The following is a 26,338-nucleotide window of genomic DNA, read 5'->3' as shown; positions in this document are numbered from 1 at the left end:
AGGGGGACCTTTTATATTCAAACCACAGCCCAAGGCAGCTAGCTAAGTTTCATCCCTTTGCTGGAGTCGAGCAGTAACAGATTTATTGCTAAATCATCTCTACTGCAAGTGAACCACATAATTGTAAAAATAGATAAATAGGTTCGTGATATTCACCCCTGGTGTGCGTTGGCGTGTTTCTGTATGTCAGCATTAGAGGAGGAGAGTGTGAAGGTGCGGGGAGAGGAGCTGGATGTTAGCAAGTTGCATTTTGGAGAAGGTTTGGAGGAGAGGCACCGAGAGCAAGAAGGGAGGCTTCCACCTGCGGAAGATTTACCTCCTCGATCACGCAGCCTCTGCCTTCCGGTTTTAAGCAGCACGGTTGGTTCCACGCCGGTGGGACAAACGATCTAGTACCTCCTAGTTCCAGAAAGTAGTACTTCTCAGACTCTCCGGTGCAGTTGGAGTGCCTGGGCATCTCATGGATATGCAGATTCTGAATCATTAGGTCTGAGTAGTGCTTTAGAGTCTGCAATCCCAGAAAACCTCCACAAGGTCTAAATGCTACTAGTTCATGGCAGTATTTTACATGATAGAGCGCTAAAAACATATCTATCCTCAGTGTGTGTGAAAAGTGAATCAAACCACTAGTGCTTCCTCTTCTTTCCTCTATGTCTCCTTTTCCTGTTTCCTCCTGACTCCCGCTCTTCCTCCTCTTCCTCCTCTATTACTCTTCCTCTTCCTCCTCCTCTTCCTCCTCTATTACTCTTCCTCTTCTTCCTCCTCCCTCCTCTTCTCCTGCCAAGATGTTGTTAACCCAGGGCTTTGTGCACACAGTAAGAACACACCTATCCCTCAGTTATCCTTTGAGCCCCAGCATCACCTCTTACATTTTTGGTTGTGAGCCTAGCTGAGCGATCTCTCAAGTGCCCCCACCCACCCACCCCCATCACGTCTTAAAGGAGAAACACCAGTCATTAGCATCTCGATGTGAATTTGTTCACCGGATTCTTACTGACTAAATAGCAATAGGTTACAAGCAAGGAACTAACAAAGACTTAACCAGGAAGTTCTTCACGCAGCTGCAGTAGAGCTCATGGACACAGCCCTTACCTAGCAGGGGCAAGGCCTTGGGATCTGATGCCCAGCACTGAGAAGAATAAAATAAAGAGAAAAAAAGAGAAAATATCATATTCCCGAGGGGGAGAGGGAACTAAACACGTTAGCTAAAACTCATTTTACATCAAAGCAGCGTATACCTACATGCTATGTTACATAATGAGTCATTACGTAACTCGGAGGCACAGTGTTCTAGGCATATGATAGTTCCCTTCTATTTAGATCCCAACTGTGTGATCAGGAGACTTTGGGCCTCATGAAGAAAATACAGCTGAAAGTGGGAGAATTAAGGTTGTTTTTTTTTTTAATTATACACCAGCGTCTGTACAATGCTAAGTGTGTTCATGGCATGCTGTACACTTGAATTTAAACTCGGCTAACAGACTAAAGGGAGGGGGAGTCCTCCTTATCTCCCATATGGGGAGTCTTCAGAGTTTCTCTTTCTTGAAGTCATTCGACTCGAAGGCTGCCATTCTCTTCCGTCGCCAAACTAATTCTTAACTTTTCACTCGTTCTTTCAACAGATATCCATTGAGGGAGTTTGCTTAAGAATCTTCTCCCAGGATGAACGAGCAGGTGAATGCCTTTCTAGGGACGTGAGTGATGTGGCTGAAATGCTCTGCCTTATAAAGCATCATATACAAGGGAGGTCGTATAAGTGATGTCATATAAATGATGTCATATAAGTGATGGCATATAAATGATGTCATATAAGTGGTGTCATATAAGTGATGTCATATAAGTGATGTCATATATAAGTGGTGTCTCTTGTTCTTGGGACAAAATGCCCAGGGGAGTGGGAAGCAGCTTAAGGAAGGAAGGGCTCATTCTTGGCTTATAGTTTGAGGAGAAACATTCGCCATGGTTAAAAAGGAAGAGCAGCAGGAGCAGGTGGCTGACTGGTCAGATTGTATCCGCTGCCAGGAAACACACAGCTGAACTGGATATTGGACTAGGCTACAGAACTGCAGCACCTGCCCAGAGTGACCTACTTCTAGCTAGGCTCCCCGCCACGAAAACAGTCTATGTCCTTCCAAATCGTCGACCCCAGCTGGAACAAGGTGTTCGAATACATGATCCCATGGGGAACATTCTGCATTTGAACCTCAGCATGTGGGACAGATGCTCGATTGGTCAGCGAGAACCAAGGCAGAAGAGCTGGAGCCTGCCGTGATGAGGCAGGCTGTTTCTTAGGTGCATCACTTTAATCTAAGAGGGAGCAGGAAGCCAAAGCCAGGAGGAGATATAAGGACTGGGAAAATAGATCCTCCAAGAACAGAAGAGAGGCCATAGAAAGAAGTAAAAGAAAGTAAGGAAATATTGAGTCCTTTTATTTGATGGAGACTCTGGAGCCTCTATAGGCTATGGGGGCTCCCGTTGCACGCCGGCAGCCTGCTCTCCTTGTAGTCTGACATTGACGGATGGAATCATCCACTCATTCAACACTTACCTAACATCTTCTGTTTTTCGGGCATTCTTCCAAGTTCTGGAGACGCAACAGTGAGCAAAACAGATGCCCGGCTCTTGTGGGAAGGAGACACAGTAAGCCAACAGGCAGACGAGCGTGTGAAAAACATCAGAAGAGACTATGGCAGGTAACAAAGCAAGGTCAAAGGTTAGAGACCGAGAGGCCTGCGTTGATTCGTGTGTGTGTGTGTGTGTGTGTGTGTGTGTGTGTGTGTGTGTGTAGTTCCTTAGCTCATTGCTGTCACAAAACTGCTGGGCAGCAAAACAATGTAATGGAGGGAAGGCTTGTCCTGCAGTTCAATAAGGTACAGTGTACCACACAGCATGGAAGGGCTGGCAGAAGGAGTGTGTGGCCATTCCCAGAGGAACAGGAAGCAAAGAGACAAATGATGGCCTTTCCTGTTTTTCTTTTTTGTTCTGTCAAGGACCCCAGCCCATGGAGCGATGCCGCTCACATTCAGGGCCCGTCTCCCCGATCAGTTAAGTCTCCAGAAATGCCCTCATAGACACACATATAGTGTGTGTCTTCTAACTGATTATGAATGCAATCAAGTGATACTAAGCCGTTACAATTTCCTATTTTATATAGGGCATTTCGGGATCAGTACCTCTGGTGACAGTCATTAGAGTCCTGGAGGAAGGAAAGAAGAAGTTTTATGTGCAGAAGCCCTGTCCACACAGACAAACCAATTACAGACTTTAAACCACAGTAACTCTGGAAGGCACAGAACTTTCTTTAACTTTAGTCCTTTGAATCTACACTATTGGCACAGCTCGTGAATATCTGCCTACGGCCTCCTAGCACCTTATTAAACAAGATGCCTGCATACCTTGTTAAAAACATGTGTATCTTGTCAATGAACTCACTCCACAACTGGATTCGAATGGGATGATGCGGTCCCACGGGATGGAAAAAGCTTTCCTGACCAAGTGATATGTCAGATGCCACCTTAAGGATCATAGAGTCAGCTAAGGGTAGAGGGAAAGGCTCGCCTTAAGGGTGTGACACTCCAGGTGCTGTGCTCCAGCCTTGAACTTCTAGGCACCAGATTCTTAGTGTAAACCCAAACTGCCCCCCTGTCCTCCTCTGTGAGGGCGTTGAGGGGTACACATGTCCTTTGCACTCACCCCCATGTTGTGGCCAGCTGTGCTCCGCATATTGATATTTTACTACACGCTGATCTTTAAACGTTGTACATGTGTGTGTATACATGTGCGTGACCCACATGTGCAGGGGCAGGCTTTTCGTGCCGTAGCACTCATGTGGAGGTCAGAAGACAACTTTCTGGAGTTGGTGCTCTCCGAATTTAACTCCGGTTGTCAGGTTTTCTCAGCAGTCCCAATGCTGAGACCCTTAACACAGTTCCTCCAGTCATGGTCATCCCAGCCATAAAATTATCTCCACGGCTACTTCGTAACTGTAATTTTGCTACTATAATGAACTGTAATACAAATATATGATATATAGGCGGTCTTAGGCAATCCCCCCTGAAAGAAGTCTCGACCCACAGGTTGAGAACCATTTCGCTGAGTCATCTTCTTTGTCTCTTTCTCTGACCTGTTCATAGATCCGGTTAGGCTGCTGACCAGTGTGCTCCAGGGATGATGAGCCCATTTCTTCCTACTAGTGCTGGGGTTACGAGCGGAGCGGGCACACGACGCTGAACAGGTTGTAACAACATGTTGTAACAGGTTGTAACAGGTTTTGGAATGAAAGCTCTGTTCCTTCCGTTTTCGTGGTGGATACATTATAACAGCCCATCTGCCCGGGCTCCTGGTCTTAGACCTCCCCCAAACCTGGAGAGCAACACCCCATGGCTCCTGATGTGTGTCTCCTTCAGGTCCCGAGCGTGACTGGCTTTGTTCCCTGATTTCTCAGTCTCTGCTTCACCGCCAGACTTGGTTGGGCATTTACTCAGCAACATCTGGAAAAATGATTCTACTGCTCCATGTTTCAGCTTTCGAGAATGCGTGCCTTTCTTTCATCTCAGGGCTGTTCTGTGATGGCCTCAAGGTTTTGGTTTTTTTTAACCTCTGTGCCAATTTGAAGAAAACATTGTATAAGGGCGTTTTAGCTCCGTGTTAAGTGGATAGAGAAAAAGAAGTACAATTATAGGTGCACCCTGGTTTGGAAAAATGGATGCACGGAAATTCTTATAATCCGTCTCTGTTTGGAGATCTTTCGTGGTTAAAATTTCCACCGTTTTCCTTCAGATAATTTCTCCAGTGTAGTTAAAATAAGCACAGATTTTTTTTTCCCCACAAAATGGAGTCCTTATCCAACTGGTCAACCTCCGTAGAAATTCACTCACTAGATAAAGACGCGTGTGCATTCTGATACCCTCTCCTCCACTCAGCACACACGCTGAGGCACGGTGCTCTTCCATTTCTGGAAACTCTACTCAGCCGTCCCCTTCATGCCTGCGTACACTAGTCAGCTTTCTCCCGCTGTCCCCAACGGCTGAGAGAATCAGTCCGTTTACAAAGAGAAAAGCTTTACTTGGCTCCCAGTTTGGGAGGTTCATTGTTTTTTCCTTTTTAGGGTATGTGTGATGTGATGTGGTGTGCGTGTGTGTGTGTGTGTGCTGTGTGTGTGTGTGTGTACATGCTCATATGTGCTTGTGCATGTAGGCCCAAAGCTGCCCTTGGACATCCTCCTCAATCACTTCTCCACCTCATCTTTTGACACAAGATCTCTCACCAAACCTGGAGCTCACTGACTTGACTAGGCTGGCCGGCTTTGTGAGCCATAGGGATCTGCATGTCTGTCTTCCCGTGGCTGGGATTACGGGTGCCATGCCTGGCTTTTTCCAAGTATGCTGGAGATCCGGGATTGGGGGTCTCAGGCTTGTGTGGTACTTTGCAGTCCATCTCCATCTCCCCGGTCCCTAGCCTTGGAGGTTCAGCTCACCATGTATTGGCTCTGTGAAGCAGCTTGCTGGCATCATGTGGCAAAATGATCACCTCAGGACCAGAACAGGAAAGAGAGGAAGAGGAAAAGACTGGTGTGCCAATATCCCCTTAAGGGCATGCCCCTGATGACCAGAGTCCCTTTCATGAGACTTCTCAAGCATTTTTCCATCTTCTGAACGAACATGCTGGGAACCAAGCCTTTAACAGCTGGGTTTTCCAAACTGTAGCACCACCCACAGACTTGGCTTGGCCCAGATTCTGGAGCCAGAACCAGGAACCCCTGGCTCAATGGCTTACTTTTGGTCCAAAACCTACTTCATCCACTTCCCCTTCTCTTTGCTCCTGTTTCCCACAAACCCCTTCAGAAGTTGTCCATGCTAATGGACTCATTTTCTCTCCTTTACGTCTTGACTCCATTTAGATCAAGCTACCACCTCTTAAACTGCTTTTTTCAAGGACACCAACCAAATCTAGTGAAGACAGCTCTGTCGTCTGCCAAGTTGTCCTCACAGTGGCCCATTGCTCTTTCTGCTCTGAACTCTTTTCCTTTTTATGAAACAGGGTTTTTTTTTTTTTTTTCTGTGTAACCCCACCTATCCTGGAACTTACTCCTTAAACCAGGCTGGCGTTGAACCCAGATCCACCTGCCTCTGCCTCCTGAGTGCTGGCACCAAGGGCATGCGCCAACCAAGCCAACACAACTCCCTCTTTACTTGGCATCTGGACCCTCCTTATCCGATGTTCCCCCTTCCACTCTGATCACTCTTTGCTGTTTTCTCCTTCCCTCCCCAATCTTTATCCACTGGAATATTCTAGAGCTCAGTTCTTGAGACTGAACAGAAGAGCGTCCTGTAGCATCCCATCCCATCCCAATCTCATTGTCTTAGCACCCAAACTAAATGACAGGGAGTGCAAGACCTGGCTCCTCCCAGCTAGAAATGTCTCTTGGCATTCATCGGGTCCTCAAGACCCCCCACCCCTCTGTGTGTGTGTATTTAAAGCATCCACTGTGCTATGTGACTCATCTATGCAGCCTTGTTCCTTCCTCTACTTTCTTTCTGTAGCTCTGCCCCAGGAGAACTTCCTAATAAGCATCGTGTGTTCTGAGTGCCACCACACATGCATACCACTGCCTGGGGACCCAGCTTGTGAACTGACCTCTCTGCTACTCCTCAACTCTTCAAGCACCCCCTTTGCCTCAGAGCTTTAGTGATGGGTCTTCCTTGGCTTGCTTTCCTGTATTCAAACTCGATCCCTTTCTCCCTTCAAGTCTCTACTCCAACATCCTATGGCATTCTTTGATGACCTTAGGCAGAATGGCAACTGCCACCATCAACACCACCATCAGCGCTCCACCAGCTCCCTTAGTATCTCAGATGTCCTGTAGTTTTTATCCTCAGCAGATCCACATTCCCTTGTTTTTCTCTCGGTGTACTCCAGCTTCCCAAGGGCAGAGACTTGACTATTTTGTTTCCTGCTATTTATAGAACAGCTAGAACAGAGTCTGTTTGGTATCAAGTCAGGATGGAGATGATGGCTTTGCTCTGCCTCAGTTCTTGTCACTTGCTCACCTGCATTATCTCTCTGGGGAAGGTTCCATCCTGAGGGCCACTGCTTTCTTTCCTTCTCATTGTCAATATCTAACAGAGGCGTTGTAGGGGGGGAGGGACTTTGTTAGGGCTGATGGCCTCAGAGTGTTCAGTTTCTTGCCCCAACCCCCAGTGCTTGGATAAAACATGGTGGCAGACAAAGGAGCTTCTTCATGGGGGCCAGAAGGCAGAGGAAAGGGATAGGGGGAGGAGTTACTGCAAGGTGTAGCCCAGGGACAGGGCGCCAGTGACTTATTCCCTTCAAGGAGGCCTTATGTCTGTCTGTATCCTTCAGCACCTCCCAATAACACCATCAGATGATGACTCCACGAAGGAACCAGCCCACGCATTAAGTCAAAGTTATCACCAGATAAACTGTTTCTAGAGACATCCTTCAGATGTCTCCAAACCTAAGCTTTGTTAATCCACAAAGAGTCTCTGAATATAACCAAGTTTAGGATTAAAATGAACCACCTCAATTGCTTTCTGCCTTGATCCCCATTCCTCTGATGCTTGATGTTGGCCTTGATCCCAAAGGGATGGGCACACGCTACCACACTGAGCTACATCTCTGGTCCTGATTCTATTATACCCTCTGTCTTAGTTAGGGTTTTACTGCGGTGAACAGACACTATGACCAAGGCAACTCATATAAGGACGACATTTAATTGGGGTTGGCTTATAGGTTCAGAGGTTCAATCCATCATCATCAAGGTGGGAGCAGGGCAGCATCCAGGCAGGCATGGTGCAGGCAGAGCTGAGATTTCTGTATCTTCACCTGAAGGCTGCTAGCAGAATACTGATTTTCAGGCAGCTAGGATGAGAGTCTTAGAGCCCACACCCACAGTGACGCACCTACTCTAATAGGGCCACACCTACTCCAACAAGGCCACACCCATTCATTCCAACAGGGCCACACCCACTCCAACAAGGCCACACCTACTCCAACAGTGCCATTCCCTGGGCCGAGCGTATAGAAACCGTCATATCCTCCAAGGCTAAGAATCTGCTTTGAGGCCTCCTCAGCCTTTTTAGAAGTTTTAATCTGGTATTCAGGTCCCAGTACCCAAAAGGAATCCCACCTCTCAAGCTTCAGAGGCCCTTGTATCGTCCATTGTTAAAACATACCGAAGTCAAAGACCTCCTCCATCAATGTCCTACCAACCCAAGATCTGTCCAGCCTTTCTGAAAACTACATTCAAATTAGTGGCCCCATCTCCACTTCTGCATCCCAGAGGTCACTGACCCAGGGGAGGAGGGTCACGCTGGGGTCAGGGTAGCCTGGGACACACAACACCCTCAGCAGGATGCTCTGAGACCAGGCAGTCCCTTGGCTCAAAAGAAAACAATTCCTGTGGACTATTAGTATGATGTGGAATTTCATGATAATTCCATACATACTTTAAGTAGGAAAATCTCATTGTCAGCCAAGTTTGCTAGGTCCAGAGTTTGCTATCTCACTTACAAGAAAACATGGCTTCACCTCCAAAGGGTACTTATATTTTATCTACTCAGTGCTAAGGCTGGAACCCAGGGCCTCACTCATATTAGGCAAGAACTCTACCAGTGAGCTGTATCCCAGACCCCTGAAGGGTAGCAGCCTTCCCGAACAGCTAACAAAAACCGTACTGGATTAGCGGCGAGCTTCTCTTTGCTACCCCACGTTTGCCAGATCTAATGGAAACAGTTTGTTAGATCTTGCCAAACACAGAAAGTTTCTCTCGTTCCCACCACTTCGCTATTGGAAAGGAAGGGAGTTGCTGCTGCAGAGGTCGGGTGTGGTATATTTAACTGAGTGCCAGAAGCAAATTCAACACAAATAACCAATGTGGGCAGATTGCACAATTCTCAAGTTATTTTTGTGATGGGCAATGTTTTTCTTTTTCATTCCATTTTCCTTCCTCTCGAGCTGGCTAATGATTTCCAATGAAGACAAAAGCGCGATACACTTATCGCCCGGTGGACTCGTGCATCCCTGGGAGATCTTGTGTTGATACTCTGTTTTGATGGATTCCCAGCAGAGTAGATACGGGGAAGGAGTCACTGTTGGGACCTTTCCCTCTGTAACTTGGAAGTGGGTCACCCTCAGCTCAGCGAAGTCAACACAACGTCACAAAATAAGGTCACGGCAACTTCTGGAGTCTGAGAAAAGCAAAGCCACGTGCAGACACATTGTGAAAGTGCACTTAATATTCTGCCTGACTGGGTAGGACGCTTCCTCGGCCAACCCGGTGAGCCGTCTCATGTTGGTTTGGCAGGCGACCTCAGTGGAGCATGTGATGTCCACACTCAGTACCATGCAATTCGCCCCTGCCGGATTCCCAACCAGCTGCATCCTTTTTCTGCAATGCAGCCAGAGAGAATGTGTCTCCAGTTATTTGTTGATTACTCCTTAATCCATATCGCGGAGTAAGCAGAATGGAGTCTGACAGGCGTGGTTTTCTTCTCAACATATTCTGTCCAGTCTAACGGATGGGGTGAAACTGTCCCTTCTTCCCAGAAACCAGACAGCTTCCTTCTTTGTTTTCAGTCCGTGATAGTTCAGCCTACTTTTCTTCCTAGGAAACTGGGGGGGGGGGGTCAGATGGGATATTTGAATAAAGTATTTCCCCAAAGAAGCCTAGACATTTAAACTTCACTGAGTGTGTGTGTGTGTGTGTGTGTGTGTGTTGTTGCTATGTTTGAAAACAATCAAAGTTAATGCAGGTGAAGAGTTGGTCTCTCTTACTTCACTGCCCTCCCCCCCCCCCCCCCCAGTTTTCTTCCCCAGAGGCCACTGTCTCAGGTTCCTTCCTTGTCTTTTTCCGTGGTTATGCAGAGTAGAGAGGCTTCGAGTTTTGAACGGCATTTTTATACGTTCAGCTAGAGTGGTTGATGAAATGCCTTTTTCCAAATCACACTCTCCATGGCAACATAGCTCTCGAACACACACGGACAGACACATATACATCGCCACACGCCGTCTTTGAAGCACAAAATGGAGGGGAAACGAGGCAACCGAGGAGCGAAAAGAAGGCACGTCGCAGTCGACCGCAGTGGTTAGCGGCTTCTCAGATGCTCCCAGACAGCTTTTTATACAGAAATAGCTCGGCGAGAGCAGCCCAGCCTACTCAGACTGCAGAACAGATCCCCGGAACCTGCCTTTGTGTAACCTTCCCCTGGAGCTCAAGTCTAAACACATCTGAGCTTGGCAGGGCCGTGTGCAGTTACATTAGCACACAGACAAACAGCTGAGCTCCCCGGCTCGCCTCGTCCTTTCTCCTCAGAACCAGCAGTGTTTTTAGTCTGCACCTGTTTTCCCCAACCTCAACGCCACCCAGAAGTGGAAAACCCTTTAAGTTTTCCATCATGAGGTTGAGTTAAAAATCCATTTCTCATACTCTAGAGAGGAGAGTAAATACAGAGCCCCCCAGCCCCGGGTGTGTGTGTGTGTGTGTGTGTGTGTGTGTGTGTGTGTGTGTGTGAGTGTGTGTGTGTGTGTGTGTGTGTGTGTGTGTGTGTGTTGTATATTTCACAAAGCTAAATTTGGGGGGGAAATCCATTTTGAGGCCATTTTGGAGCTAAGCAATGAGTTAAGTTATTCTCAATTAGAAGGTCTATTGGTCACTGGAACAGAGGCGGGGGCTGGATAGGAGTGACTAGGTCACTTTATTAGTTGTGTTGGGAATTTCCCAGAGCTGAAGTGGGAGTGGAGGCGTGCACAGACGTTTACTTAACCCCTGCGTTAGAATAGACAAAGCTTGTGTTGCGCTCAGGATCGAATTCATGACCTTGCATATTCTAGGCGCGTGCTCTACCACCTGCCCCTGATACAGAATAAAAAGCACCACCTAAGTTTTAGTAAAGGGGCTGGGGAAATAGCTCAGTTGGTAAAGTGCTTGCCACACAAGCATAAGGACCCAAGTTCGATCCCCAGAAACCACATTTAAAAGGCCATATGTGGTAGCAGGTGCTTGTAATTTCTGTGATGGCGAGGTGGAAACAGGTAAATCCCCAGGTCTCAGTGGCCAGCCGGCAGAGCCTACTTGCTGAGTTCTGGGCTGTGAGAGATCCTGTCTCATAAAAACAGGGTGGGCGCACCTAGGGGCAATAGCCAAGGATGCCCTCTGGCCTTCATACACACGTGCACACAAGTACAACCGCCAGTCGATGCAGAAGTTTGAATTAAAAAAATCCCTCTGACATGTGCTTTTAATTTCAGTTCTCGAGAGGCAGAAGCAGGCAGATCTCTGAGTTTGAGGCAGCCTAGTCTGCAGAGTGAGGTCCAGGTCAGCCAGGGCTACTATACAGAGAAACCCTGTCTCAAACTCCACCCACCCCATCCCATCCCACACCCTGAAAAGAAGGAGAGCTAGGTTTTAGTATTGGAGCCATATGGAAACATTGGAAATGGACTGCTTCTATTCTACAACAGTCTTACTCCTGATAGGAGAAATAGTTATTTGTATATGTGTTTTGAAATACACCAGAAAGATCAATTTCCAAGGACATATTGCCTTGTCTTCTGGCTAGTGCCTGAAGATCCTCCATTTGTTGGGAAATATTTGAATTCTACAATAACAGAGAAAAGTATAATATGCAAATTTCTGTGAGAATTACCACAGGGTATTCATGTCCACAGCACTTAGGCGAGAGCAAAACCTTACATTCTTACTAGACAGGACTGTAGATGGCTTCCTTTAGTCTCTGTGGGGCTGCCCCATCCCCACTCCTGCCCCAGTGCCCCAGTGCCCCAGAGCCCCAATGCCCCTTGGGTCTGGGCACTCATCTGCGCTCTAGTGGGTGGATGCCTTTCCTCCCATAACCAGAAGGACGGGGCAGAAGTGTTGCTGTGTGGCCTTTCTAAGGCTGGGTTAGGAGAAGCAGTATCACTTCTGCTTCAGACTCTTGGAAAACTTATTCTGAAGAAATTCAAGTGGTACATCCCAAAGCAAAGACAAAAACAGGAATAGGGAGATGGCTCAGTCAGTGAGTGCTTGTGGCACAAGCATAAAGGCCCTCATTCAATCTGAGAACCCACATGAAAACTGGATGCCTATACCCATGGTACACCAGGGCAGGGGAACCAGAGACAGGGGAATCCTTGGAGCTTGGCAGCCAGTGAGCCTAGACAATAGGTGAGCTCCAGGTTCAGTCAGAGACCTTGTTTCAGAGCTTAAGATAGAGAGGGATAGAGGAAGATACACAACATTGATCTTTGATCTCTATACCCACATGCTTCAAGTACACAAGCATCTACACACACACACACACACACACACACACACACACCACATACTCCTCTTGGGATGGTCGTTGTTAAGAAAGCCCAGGCTATCCCGTGGAGTGGTTTTGTGGGGAAATAGATGTTCTCACATGCCACACATCTGAGGGAAGACATCTTGGATGCTCAGCTCAATAGTCTGGATGGTTCTGGTCTCAACCAACAAATGCTTGGTTGACTCCAAGTGAAAACCACCCAGTTGGGCCCAGCCAGCCCGTAGAAGCATCAGAACTAGGACAAAGTTGCAGTTTTAAGCCACTGGACTTTGGGGTGCATTGTTACATAGCAACAGGTTGATAAGAGTCTTCCAATTTACTGGGCAAGGTTTTGGACCTCAATGTCCACTCCTCAACATTTCGTTCACTCCTTCTTTGCTGTGCATTGTGGGGAATTATCCCCAGGTTCCCAGGATCCCTACTTAATCCACGTGTTAATTGTTATCTAAGTATAGTCTGATGACGCTGACATCACTTCAGAACTTGTTAGAAAAACACATTCGCAGGCTTTCTTTGGGCTCTGGAGCTGAAGCCCTTATTCGTGTTTAAGAAGCCTTTCCAGGCAGACAGAGGGATGTAGCTCAGTCTGTAGATACTTGCTGGACACATGCAAAACCCTGGGTTCAATCTGCAGCATAGCATGAACTAAGCGTGGTCATGTTTGCATGTAATCAAATGCTCTGGAGGTAGAGGCTGGAGGAGCAAACTTTCAAGGTCACTTTTGGCTACAAGTGAGTTGGAGGGCAGCCTAGACTATAGGAGGCCCTGTCTCAATCTCCTTTGAGAGTTTCTGGTACACGTTCAAGCTTTAGACTGTTCTCTAAGTCTCATCCGTCCTTGCTTGGGACTGGTTTAAGGACCCAGGCCTGGGCTGGAGAGATGGCTCAGTGGTTAAGAACACTGACTGGCCTAGCAAGCTCAAGGCCCTGGGTTCGGTCCCCAGCTCCGGAAAAAAGAAAAGAAAACAAACAAACAAACAAACAAACCAAAAAAAACCAAAAACAAAAACAAAACACTGACTGATCTTCCCAGAGGTCCTGAGTTCAAATCCCAGCAACCACATGGTGGCTCACAACCATCTGTAATGAAAGCTGATACCCTCTTCTGGTGTGTCTAAAGACAGCGACAGTGTACTCACATACATTAAATAAATAAATCTTAAAAAAAAAAAGAAAAGAAAGAAAGAACGAACCTAGGCCCAGGCCAATCAGCACATAGCGTTCTGTGGTGAGAGTAATTCCTCATGGCTGAAGGAACTGCTCTTTCTGAGGTAGGCGCTCCCATATGAAGGGAGCCGGCTGGAATGCGGCGCTGACACCGATTGACAGAGAGCAGACATTTGGAGAGAACATGGGTATTCAATCAGCCCATCCTGCCCGATACAATGAGCTCCCCAGGCTGTATTTTACAGAGGGAGATTAAGAAATTTGCACTAGCCAGTTAGGAATGGCTAGGATCCCAGGGCTCTGCCGTTCAAGCCCCTCTTCAGGTTAAAGCTGGAAATGAGAGACGGGTGCACTTTCTTAACGAGTTAGGGTTCTGAGAAGCCATGAAGACAGCGAGTATCCAATCGAAGAAGCAATACCATGGAATGAAGAAAAGGTCCCCAGAGGAGCGAGGGTACAGGGACAAATGACTTTTGCCTGATTCTGTCCAAAGCCTGTGCTGACACTTGGGTCCTTCCATCAAATGATACTCCTTCTCTCCTTCCAAACGAACAGATTGGCATAATATGTCGTTTTGCAAGACCCACAGGAGGACAGCATAAAGCCAGTGTTCTTTGGAGAAGCAGGCTGCCTGGTCCAAGCGCATCTATAAACCGTAACCACCCACACCCAAAGGCAATTCGGAAGACAAAAAGCACAGTTTGGAAGATTCCCATTAGCACAGATGAAAGGTAGAGCCTCAGACCTCGTCTCCGACAGACATAGAGCATGGCATAGACTGTGTGTCTTACACCCTCGTGGCAGGGGGGTCCCCAGCCCATGTGCCAGTCGGAGGAGGAGGATGACCACATCTGAGGGAGGCTTGTGCCTGGTGTTTGCTCCCCTGTCATCTGCACTGCCGGTTAGCTCTCACCCACTCCCACCATGCTCCTGCTTTCTCTGGCGCCCCTTCAGAGCGGTGGAGCTAATTTTAACCTGTAAGCTGAATCTCGGAGCAGAGAAGTCCTAGGGCTCGGGGTGGCTTGTAACCAAAGGAAACAGGCCGTAAGTGTTCAGAGAAATAAGGCCAGGAGATAACCGCTTTCCTCTCCGACCATTGGCCACATTTTAAAAATAAGGGCAGATCACCTTTGGTAAATGTCTTGTCATGGGAAAGAAACTGCCATGGCAAACAGCAGGCATTCACTGAAGCGTGTGGAGCATTTTGGAAGGGAGCTGGTTAAAAAAAAAAAGTGCGGGGCTGGGGATTTAGCTCAGTGGTAGAGCGCTTACCTAGGAAGCGCAAGGCCCTGGGTTCGGTCCCCAGCTCCGAAAAAAAGAACCAAAAAAAAAAAAAAAAAAAAAAGTGCTATGTTGCTTGTAGGCTTGGGGCCATATGTATATAAACTAATATACTCAAGGGAAGGTGGGATAACAGCAGGGTTTTTGGGGGGGGGGGGTTGGAGAAGAATGGGATGGATCAGGACACTTCCTAGAAGCATGATTCAGTAACGGCAGTTCAGGGAACTGTCGGGAATACAAAGTCCCCCCCCCCCCCCATTTGCCAACGGCTGTTCTCTGTGTTTGTCTTTTTTTTTTTTTTTTTTTTGATACAGAGGACTACTATGGGCCAGATGAAAGGGACCCATCTCTACCCAGGGCACTGGGCAGGTGTTAAGCACTGTTTAAACACTCTTAAAATCAGTTAATACTAACGATCAGCCCTCGTTGTAAGCGCTCCTTCTGATGTCCTTTTTCCTGTAAATAAGCAAAGACGTTGGGGGGATGGGCGATCTGACTTCCTAATTGGCAGCTGTTGGATTCTCCTTTGTTGCCCTGGCTGCCTTGAGCAAAAGGACTGTCAATCAAAAGCCAGCTGGACTACACTTAATGCCAACATTGGCTGTGTCCAACACTCCACCACAGGCGCTTTGAGAGAACGACGCTCCGATTGCAGCTAGCTGTTCCTGCACCTGAAGTGGTGACCTCGGCCAGGGCTGTTCAAACAGACAGCACCGGACGGTCTGGTTATCACAAGCCTCAGTGAACTCAGGTTACCCTGTAACCACTTCCAAACGAAGCCAGAGGGGGAGTGCCAAGGAGAGAGACTGGGGCTAAAGGGACAGTGCTCTGATTGGTGTGAACACAAACCCTCATTTGCATGTGGTTTGCTCTGATTGGCGAAAGCTTCTCTCCCTCCTTTCTAGCTACAGAATCAAGCAATTTAGTAAGCCGCCTGGAAGACACACCTTCTTGTGCTGCCTTCCCGTGTTGCAACGTTATGCCCAATAAAATGCTTCTCCTGAGTGATCTTCTCTTGCTTTTTTAATAGTGTGGGCCGGGTTGATGGCATGAGGAAAGGAGCAGGAGAGACAGTGAAGCAACTAGAGGATAGGTGACTGGCAGGGCAGGCTGCCGAAGCAGTAAGGTGAGTGGCTACTTGCCAGCTGGAGGATACAAAAGTTCCAAAGAGTTAGAGAAAAGAGAATGCAGGCCCCTGGCAACTGGAAGAGTTCTAGAGGGCTGTCAAGCCATCTGGGCCAAAAGATCTTGGACACCCCAGGCCCAGGAGCTAGACACTGGCCACTGTCAGCATGACCAATCCTGATGCCTGCCATGTCAGCAGTTGCTAAAGACAAAGGAATCCTGACTACTTAAGAACAGAAACACAGTAATGCTTGCCTTTAACCTCACCCCTCAGGAGGTGGGGGCAGGCTATGTGTTGCAGAAGGTAAAATGAAGTAAATTTCCCATAATGCCTTTAGTCTCTGGAAGTGGTAGCTCATGCCTTTAATCCCAACATTTGGGAGGCATAGGCAGGCAGATCTCGGAGTTTGAGACCAGCCTGCTCTACAGAGTGAGTTCAGGGACAGCCAGGGCGACATAGAGAAACAGAAGCCCTGTCCCTGAAAACTGAAACAAACAAACCCAGTAGCACTAAGGATCTAGTTATCTAAGGTCTCCGAAGAGCTACTAACACTAGAGGGACACTGCTTGCTGCTGATTGAAGTGGCTCTGAATATAAACGCTGTTGGGACCAGCTAGCCTCCTACTTACCCACATTCTGTCCTCAGTTTTTTTGTCTTACACTCTAAACGACATTGCTCTCAAGCACAAAAAAAAAACAAAAAAAAAAAACCAAAAAACAAAAAACAAAAACAAAAACAAAAAAAAAAAAAAAACCACGAAGTGGAAGTTTTTGTAGTGTTTTGTGATGCAGATTCGGGTGGCTTTTTGCTGAGGCAAGACCATGCTAGTTGGACTGGTGGCAGCTTATAGCCAAGGCTGGCTTCCAGCTCTTGGTTATCTTTTGACTCAGTCTCCTGAGTGCTGGGATTATAGGCATGCACTCTCAGTTGAGCTTACCTTGTGTTACTTTAATGATTGTGACGGACCTCTCCCCACGTGCTTCCGGTCTGACAAGTCTGTGAGGAGTATACAGCATGCAGTCCTAGACAGAAGTTCTGTGGGTTCATAGCAGTGGGCTGGGCAGGACCACTAGATTGTCGATTTCTGAGGCAAGTGACTAAGAGCCAAGAGAGCCTACGGTGGTTCACACTGGCCTCCACTCTCTCTCTTCCAGGTTCTGAGTTGAGGGCATGGGCACTCATCAAACCTCGTTTCCTGAGGTGCTTAGGAACAGAAGTGCACCTGGGCTGAATCCGAGGAGGTTACCCCTGGCTGGAGAGAACTAAAGAGCTCTGGCTTGCCTACCTGGATCAGTGCTGACTTTGGGAGATAAGCAGGCAGTTCCCTGAGGAAATTTTCCTGGTGAGGGTGGTTTGAACTCCCTGGGTGGCCCTGGACTCTGTTCTTGGTGCTCCCTTTTGGTCCCTGGTTGACTTGCCTTAGTGAAGATCGATCTCATGTGTTTACCACACAAGCACAGAATATGGATCCCCAGAGCCCACTGTCTAAGTGAGCTCTGGCTTCAACTGCCTCAATTAATAAAGCGGAGAGTGGTTAAGGAAGACTTCTGACATCAACCTGGGGTTTCAATATGCACGTGTATGGACATATATGTTCCTGCACACATAAGGATGCATATGTGCATATCCGTATTTGTTGTATATTCTTTATATTCATTAGATTTATATATTTATTATATCTCACAGTATATCTTTTTATAACTTACATTTTTATAACTTCATAAAGTTATAATTTTATAATTATATATAAAATTATTTATATATAATGTATAATTACTTATGTATCATGTTATTAATTATATAGGTGTTTATTATATTTATATATCATTTCAATTTTATTTTTAATTTTTTTTTTTTTTTACAAAAGAAAAGTACATGCTACCTGTCATAAACCTCTGAGAGCTACCATCTGGGATGGGTGATAAGCAAGCCTTGACCAGTCCTAGGATACTTACGAGAAGCTGGGGGGGGGCATGTTCTAAGCAATGATTTGAGTTTCTCCACACATGCCACCAAGGGGTTGGCTCTGCCCCTCATCAGACATCGTAAACACAGGACAGGCCTTTTATTTCTAACTGAACCCTAATAAAAGGTGCCATGTGGGACTACAATGGTGGCATTCTCCTGTAATCACAGCACTAGGAGGCTGGGACAAGGGGGCTGAGTTCTAGGCCAGCCTGGGCTAAGAGAGTGAAGAAGAAACAGATTGCTTTCTGAAGTTCTATATCATTTCTGCTTTTTTTGAGTCAGGGTCTCACTATGCAACCCTGCCTGGCCTAGAGCCTTCGGTGTAGATTAGGCTGGTCTCAAACTCATAGAGATCCGCCTGCTTCTGCCTACCAAGTGTTGAGATTAGAGGAGTTGTACCGCCATGCCTGGCAGTACAGCAACTTTTTGACAGTTTTAAAAAAAAAAAAAAATCTGAGGCTCTGGTTTGCTTGGAGAAGATGGAGGACACACGGTTTCTATTTCACGGACTCAGTGGGAAGCTGACGACTGCAAGGGAAGAAAGCCTCGATGCAAATGACAGAGAAGCTAGGTGTGCCACCAACGCTCTCAGAGGCCTGGTTCCGGCCTTTCCATGGAATTTTCCTGCTAATTTATTTGCTTAGTGCTGCAGGTGGTCCACAAGGGTAAGAACGATATGACACACATAGAAGAGGTAGAAGCAAACAGTAGGCCTAAGCTTAGATCACTCTAAGGCATGAACGGAAGGTTCTAAGCTTAGAGCAACTCCTTTGTACAATACCATCGCCACCTCCCTTTCGATGTGGACAGGAAGTATTCCTCATGGCTGACCTACACTCTCCCTCTGCCTCTCACAGTCTGGTCTTTACTCTGGCTCTTCAAAGGAGAAGTTTATTTTGTAGGGTACCACTCTGTTCCCAGTCTGTCTATCTTGGAACCCTAAATGGTAACTCTGGAGCCTGAAAGGGGAAATGTGTTCATCTGGGCACTTGTGCAAATAAAATTACCATCGCCAGTGAATGGTTTCAGCTATTGTACACAGACTACACAACGGTTTCTAGGCACACTTGGGGTTTGACTGTTTACTGAACATTTTCCTGCTTGACTTCATTTGATTGCCTACGACCGTAGTGTCTATTTCCTGACAGTCAAGTGTTTGTAGGGGTCACTGCTTCTAAGCTAGGTGCTTGGGGCAGGGGGAATTTCTAGGCCTTGGTGCCCTTACCTGGAACCTAGAGATGATTCCAGGGCACACTTCCCCTGGGGCGTGATGGGCGAGGTAAACAGGTGGATGCCAGAGCTTCGAGCACAAAGAGCAGGCCTCAAGTCTCTCATACGCTTAGCATCGCCAGCACCATTAATTTAGAACTTGGAGAACTGAGGTGTTGGTATCCTCCCCAAATGATGTTGAAATGAATCTCTGATGACTCTGGGAGGTGCGGCTCTGCAAAGTAATTAGGTCATGAGGATGGGCACCTCCGATGAGATTAGTGCTTTAGTAAGAGACGGAGATGCATTCTTCCTGTTTCTGCAGGGTGAGAGCTCAGCAAGAACACAGGTCCACGAGGACAGGGATGGTGGGCCCATAGGCACATCTTTCCACACACGGCTAGTGAAGTAAGGACATTGCTCCCTGCTGCCTCTAAGCAGAAGGGAACCTTACTCAGCACCCCCACTCTCTGGTTAAAATAACACAGCAAAGGTAAGGATATATATATTCTCCAGCTGAAGTTTTAAGAAATGCCCAAATGTGTATGAATGTGTATGTGAACTTACTTTCTCCCTCTGTAAGCATCTAAGCTTATTTATCTATTTATTTATTTATTTATTTAGAAAACTAGCCATATGATTTTGAAAAACAATTTTGAAAAAAAAAATCAAGACATGAGGTGGGACGGATGGCTCAGAAGTTAGGAGCATTGGTTTCTTTTGCAGAAGACCTGCAGTTGGTTCTCAGCACCCACATGGTAGCTCACAACTGTGTGTAACTTCAGCTCCGGGGGACCTAGCTCCCTCTTCTGGCCCCCACTGGTACTGCACACTGATGTTGCACATCCATGCAGGCAAAACCGAAATCAACAACATCAAATAAAAATACATCTTAAGTAATTAAAGAGCTAGTAAAACTGTTTGAAACAATAAAATTAAATCCCCCCCCACTGTTGGTGTTAAAAGGGACATTTCTGAAGTGTTTGTGACCACTGAGGGATGGCAACTTCATGTTGATTGTATGCCTTTCTATCGCACGGCGGGGATTTATTTTTGTGACATTGTAACCAACACTGTTTCCGCAACATCTCTAGCCATAGTAGGCTTGCCCGATTCCTACCAAAGAGGCTGAAAATGCTGACTCTTCACTTCTGTCTGTGGACTCAATCCTGGTCTATGACACTTACAGAGATGAAGAGCCCCTCCCCCTTTTATTTTAAATACTGTCGGATTGAGATGTGAGGCTTTGGAGTTGTGGCAGCCTTTTTGTGATCAGAAAACCTTCAGCTTGAAACTAAAGCTAAGACAGAGGGAAGTATGACTGGGAAGATGAAGAGTTGCCCTGACAAGAATTTTCATGGGAAGAGGCAATAAACACATCTACTTATTACAGAGAGAGCCCACAGCACACCAAAGTACAGATATGCCAAATGACTTGGCGAACCAATGAGTTTTATTGGTGTTACTTACAGGAATATGGGTGACTTTCAGGAGCAGAAATGACTCAAAGACAGCAGCATCACTAAGTTCACCTCAGCACCGATGACAGCTCACAATGGGAACCCACAACACATTGCACAGCCTGTAGGCTTCTCAACAAAGAAATCCTTTCTAGGTGACTCAGCCTAAACTACTGCCAGGCAGCTCAACTGGTTCCTGCTTCTTCCAGAGCAGCTGATCTGGTCTGAGCATCTTCTTAGCAGCTGATCTGGTCTGGGAAGGGAGGAGCTTAGTGAATCTGGTCAGTTTTGGAGACTTCCTGAAGTTACTTTGAGTTGTTTACCTTTTGTCTTAAGGAACATCCCCGCAGGATAGAATGTTTCAATCTAGGAGGAAACCACTATTCAAAAGACCTCCCTCTTGACTTCACTGAGTTGAGGACCACTGATTTCTGTATTAAATAACACAAGTCATATTAAATAAGAAGGGTTTTGTTTTGTTTAGACAACTAAACACATATACTGATAGAAATGTTTGAAAAAAAGCCCTCTTAAGTGCTTTCCTTTAAGAATATTGATCTTTTGGGTTGGGGATTTAGCTCAGTGGCAGAGCGCTTGCCTAGGAAGCGCAAGGCCCTGGGTTCGGTCCCCAGCTCCGAAAAAAAGAAAAGAAAAAAAAAGAAAAAGAATATTGATCTTTTTGGATTTCATCTTTTCCCTACAAAGTGTTAACCACTGGGGTTTCCATCCATGGTGATCTTGGAGGTTGGAGAGAAACTGTTACACTGCCTTTCCAGGAGACCCATGGTACTCTTTTTTTTTTAAATTATATATATATATATATATATATATATATATATATATATATATATATACTGTAGTTGTCTTCAGACACACCAGAAGAGAGCGCCAGATCTCATTACAGATGGTTGTGAGCCTCCATGTGGTTGCTGGGATTTGAACTCAGGACTTTGAACTCAGAAGAGCAGTCAGTGGTCTTAACCACTGAGTCATCTCTCTAGCTCCCCATGGTACTGTTTAACAGAAGTAAGAGTAATAAAAAAAAAATACTATGCTAGGCAAAGACTTCAGGGCAGGCAAGAGAACCTGAGTGGGCAAAGGTGGTTGTTGCCAAACCTAACAACTGGTGTTCTGTGGTGGTTGGGTAGACACATGGTAGAAGGAAAGAACGAACTCCTAAACTGTCCTGACTTCCACACGTGTGCCCCAGCATGCATACTCACACATACACACATGACAAAGAAAGGAAAACGCTAACGTTCGTGTTGGGAGGGAGGGGACACCAGCCGAGCAGCTGCACCTTCTCCTGGGAGCATTGGTACTGTGGGGTCTGAGGGCTGAGGTTGGCGAATGAGCTTCACCAAGGACACTCACAGCAGAACTGATACGCTGGGTTGAACCTGCCACCGGACACAGCTTCCTGGCCTTTACTATTAAGCTGGCCTGAAATTACGGAATGACCGGCAAGTGACTGGGGTCTAATGATACATCCGGGTGCATTGAGGGAACAAAAAGAAGTATGGTTTCTAGTCAGGGGCTGATTAACATACATGCCACAAACGCTTATGCTTTTGGCCTAAGAATAGTTACCAGTGGTGCTGGGGGGCTGGGGGCGGTGGGGCGGGGAGCTCAGTGAAGTGCTTGCTGCCCAAACTGAGGCACTAAGTTCAGATTTCTAGCATGGAATCTCACTGAGCCCCGTTATAGTAGGATACCCTGTTTTGTTATTTTTGAATAGAATGCTATTAAGGAGGATGCCTAGTGGTAATCACTGGCCTCCACATGTGCATGTTGCATGAACACACGTGAACGTGTATGTACATGCACACATACCTGCATATTTATATAAGACATGTGAGATAGGGTACCCTTGGCTCCCACTGACCAAAGCTGATGCTGGTGGTAGCAGGCAGCCTACCCATCTCCTGGGCCCCTTGATTCATGACCTTGTAGCTTCCATAGCAGGGACCGTAGATGGAAACAGCAGGGCTGAGGGAGACCGGTGTCTGGCAGGATAGCAAACAGGAAGGATGGAAATCTGTTTCTAGAAAATCCCTTCCTCTCAAACTCTTGGGAACATCCAAGTCCCTAGACAAAGGTTTTGGTTTGCTGGTGATATGAGCGGGGCAGGGCAAGATAAGGCAGCACAGAGCAAAATATAACACTGTACAGCAATGCTAAGCCCGATCCAAGATTTGCTCAGGCTTAGCCTGCCTCCTCCACCCGCTACTCATCTTTGAGGAGCTATGGGTCACTCTTTAAGCAGTTTCTTCTTCCTCTGAAACAGGACATTACCCGGTAACCCTCAATCTCACGGTGGTCCCTCACCTCAGTTCCCTAAGTGCCGGGAGGGACTGCAGGTGTGAGGCACCAGATTGGTCCCTAGCAAGTACCTGAACAAACAAACAAAAACAAACGGAACCCCCAAAACCTGGCTGCATCTAGTTTCTCTTACCTTTGGTGAAAGGTTTGTGGTAGGGAATGAGTCTTGGTCAACAGAATTTTCTAGGCTGTCCTGACACTCCATTCCCCTACCTTCCCAAAACCCTCCCGTTGAAAGCCTCTGGGGCAACCATTCCTGGCTCAAGGCCAGCCTGAGGAGGCCCACGTTTCTAAAGTAGAGAATTTGCTTGCTGTTCCGAGCCTCAGGGCTAACTTCCGCACCACTGTGGCCTTCTTAGAAGGGACTCTCTGGTCACCGTGACTTCCCACAGAAGGCACTCGGTGCGGTACTAGTCGGTCTGAGAGAGTCTGTCCACGGGGCCAAGGTAAGTACAGAGAGAACTCTGACATCACTGGACTCTTGCTTTTCCCCACATACACTTACCCCTACATATTAATTGTACCATTTCTTCTCACACAGGGACTTAACGCAACACACGGATTTAAAAAAATTCTTTCAAATAAAATTTATTTTGCAGATCAGAATTCACTTTCAAATATATTTTCTCTGTAAATACAACTTTTTAGGTATTAAGTTTGTCATTCACTGGAGGCAATAGAATGGTGCTATTTTACAATGGATAGAATTAACAGTTTCAATATGGTCGTTCCAGGTAGAAGGTACAGTCTAGCTTCACACATTCAACCTGAACCCCCAGAAGGTGCATTAGCCACACAAACATAAATCTGTTATCTTAGATAATAAAACATATTCACTCTGTACAATAATAAAACACAACTGGATATTTGCTGCAGCTATAAAAGGATTATAAAATTATCCGGATTATCACTGAAGGAATGTAAGAAGAAATCTGTAAAAACATTATTCCTGAATACAATTTCAACAGGGTTAAACATTCCCACGAGATCTTACATACATACAGAATAAGTTGTTCCTGGTTAACACACTTTTGCCTTAGTGCCATAAAAGCTGTAACAACTTTCATCACCTTGAAGTCCCAAGTTTGCTGGCAGTCCTGGCATACAGCACATGAGGGTTGAGGTCAGCAAATTGCTTTAAGTATCGACACTGTTAATTAGCAGGCAGAAAGGCTTGAGAAGGAGGGACAAAGAAAATCAAGGAAAATCAAGGGAAGACAGTACCAAGGCACAAGACAGGCCAGCTGAGGCCCAGGCTTGCTGCATTCAGAGTCAGACTCCGGCAAGGCTTCTGCCTCGAGTCAGGCCTTTCTTCTTGAATGTGACTTTCTAACTGAATTGGTTGGCATACTTGAAGGGAAAATCGAGTTGCCAGATATTAAGCAAGAAAAACAGCCAGGAGACTAAAAGCAATATAGAAATCAAAGCAAGTGTCTCCAGTAAAGAGCCCCAAAGGGGTTTTGCAAAAGAATGTAGGAGAGGAGTGAAACTGGACTTAAAGTTCTTAAAAAAAAAAAAAAAAAAAAAAGACAGAGGAAGCCTGACTTGCGAAGGCTTGTCATCCCAGCATTTGGGAGGCCGAGGCAGGATGACAGAACAAACCCTCTGGGTTTGATCCCCAGCAAATATCACAGGAGAAAAGGAGAGGACAGAAAACAGTGCCCAGCGAGGAAGCCCCGCCCACTGGACGCTTCCCCCGTGGAAGTGGAGCTATGTTAAGTTCCCCACAGGCCGGACTCAAGGCTGCTGCCTGGAAACCTGCCAGGCATTTCCTAAGAGCTCTGCAGCTTCAGCGAGGTTCAGTTCAGTGTCTGGTCACACTATCCTCACTGTTCAAGTCCGTCTAAGGCAGTGAGCGACAGGGGGAACGTGTACATTTACAGAGCAATGCCTTCCGACTTTATTAGGAAAGAAAGGGGACAGAGTCCAAACTCTCCTAAACTTCAGATATGCACACCACCCATACCCTCACTGGCAACAGTTTCTAAGGCCACGGAAGACTAGTGTGCTACAAAGAACTCTAGAGCAAAATCAGACACAGCATGCTGAGACCAGAGTGGTGTAGACCACTTCAAACAGATATAAGAACGTGTTTCTTAAAGAATACTTATCAGGGTGTGAGGAAATGTAACCTCTATTTTTAACCTACCCAGGTTAGTCCATATTGTAAAACATAACTGCTCCCAGGAGTTGGTCTTTATAAAGAGCATGTGGGCTTTGAGCCCTGTCTTTGACATCAAGCAGTTAACTGTGGTTAAGACTTTTTTTTGTCTACTTGGAAAGGATAAACTTCTGTTTCACCGTGATACTGTTCTAATACAAAAGCACTTGATTCCCATAATATGTGGGGCTCAGAGTCTTTTTCGCAAATGTTTTCTAATGAGGCAAGAACTTAATGGTTTCTCAAACTTGGAAATTACAGCCAAGGAACAAAAGGTAGCTTTTATTTTTAGCAGTGTGGTTGGAACAGTGACAAGGGGTGATTTATTCCACCAATCCGATGGCACGGTCTCTTGTGGTTTCTGCACTGTGCACCAGCTTGTGCATTTGTGCGAGCCAGGAAGGGTCCCCGAGTGTCTGAGTGCCAGCAATTTAAAGGAGAGGAGCATGCATTTCTCCAAAGTACGTGCAGCTGCACAGGATCTCTCTGTCTCAATAGAGACCCGAGGTGACTGGGAGTGTCTTCTACACCAAAGAAATCAATGCAGATGAGGCCGGGGCCAAGCATGGGAGCTCTTTCACTCCGCCAAGTGACAACCTGAGCTGCTCACAGGGAAAGGCGTATTCATTCTAAAAGCTGTGCACACTGTCTAGATATCCCACAGGAGCAAAGTGCTGCGTGTCATTTTATAAAAAGCAGGTGGCCACCAGAAGGAAGTTCACTTTAAACCACACCCTGAAGCAGGGCTTTCATTCCGAGAACTACAAGTTTTCCGAGTAGGTAATGCCAGGAGTGTGGTGCTAAACTCTCACATCGGGAAGGAAAGGAGGAGGAGGAAGAGGGAGAGAAGGTTAGCGTTCTGAAAGGTAGAAGCTGGGCATGGTTGTGCTGAGGCGGGAAGATGAGTTCAAAGCCGACCAGGACTAAATAGCAAGACCTTGTCTCAAAACCAGAAGGGCAGGAGTGGCAGCAGTGAGAGAACCTGTGCTAAAATCACAAAGCTTAGTTAGGCACCTAGACTTCCAGTTGCAAGGCACATTAACAATGTTGCTAAGACAATGAGAACCCAGAGACAAAGGCCCCTGAGGTGTACCAGGGTAGCTGCAACACTAACACTGCGGCGGAGGGGCTATCTGTAGCAAAGGCACAGAAGGGCTGGTATTCTGGGTTGAATTCCAATGATTCTTCAGATTTAAAGCTACCTTGTTTCCAAAACGCGTTCTCATGTTCTCCACATTACAAACTACTTAAAGCTCTACTTAGTTTTGTCAAATACTGCAGGAGAGACTAAGTCCATTGGTTTGGCTGAAAGGAGTCT

General features: G+C 46.6%; 1 long non-coding RNA gene across 1 annotated transcript; it reads left to right on the top strand.

The window, feature by feature from the left end:
- Window positions 1-1,902: 1,902 nt before the first annotated feature.
- On the top strand, window positions 1,903-9,378 carry LOC120097874 (uncharacterized). Its single transcript, XR_005495718.2, has 3 exons — window positions 1,903-2,407; window positions 2,583-2,693; window positions 4,134-9,378. It is a non-coding gene; the product is annotated as an uncharacterized LOC120097874 (long non-coding RNA).
- The last annotated feature ends 16,960 nt before the right edge of the window (window positions 9,379-26,338 follow it).

Source organism: Rattus norvegicus, chromosome 17 (genome assembly GCF_036323735.1).
Source record: "Rattus norvegicus strain BN/NHsdMcwi chromosome 17, GRCr8, whole genome shotgun sequence".
Lineage (NCBI taxonomy): Eukaryota > Metazoa > Chordata > Mammalia > Rodentia > Muridae > Rattus > Rattus norvegicus.
Note: the sequence above shows the minus strand (reverse complement) of the source record. Positions and strands in the feature narration are given on the sequence as shown.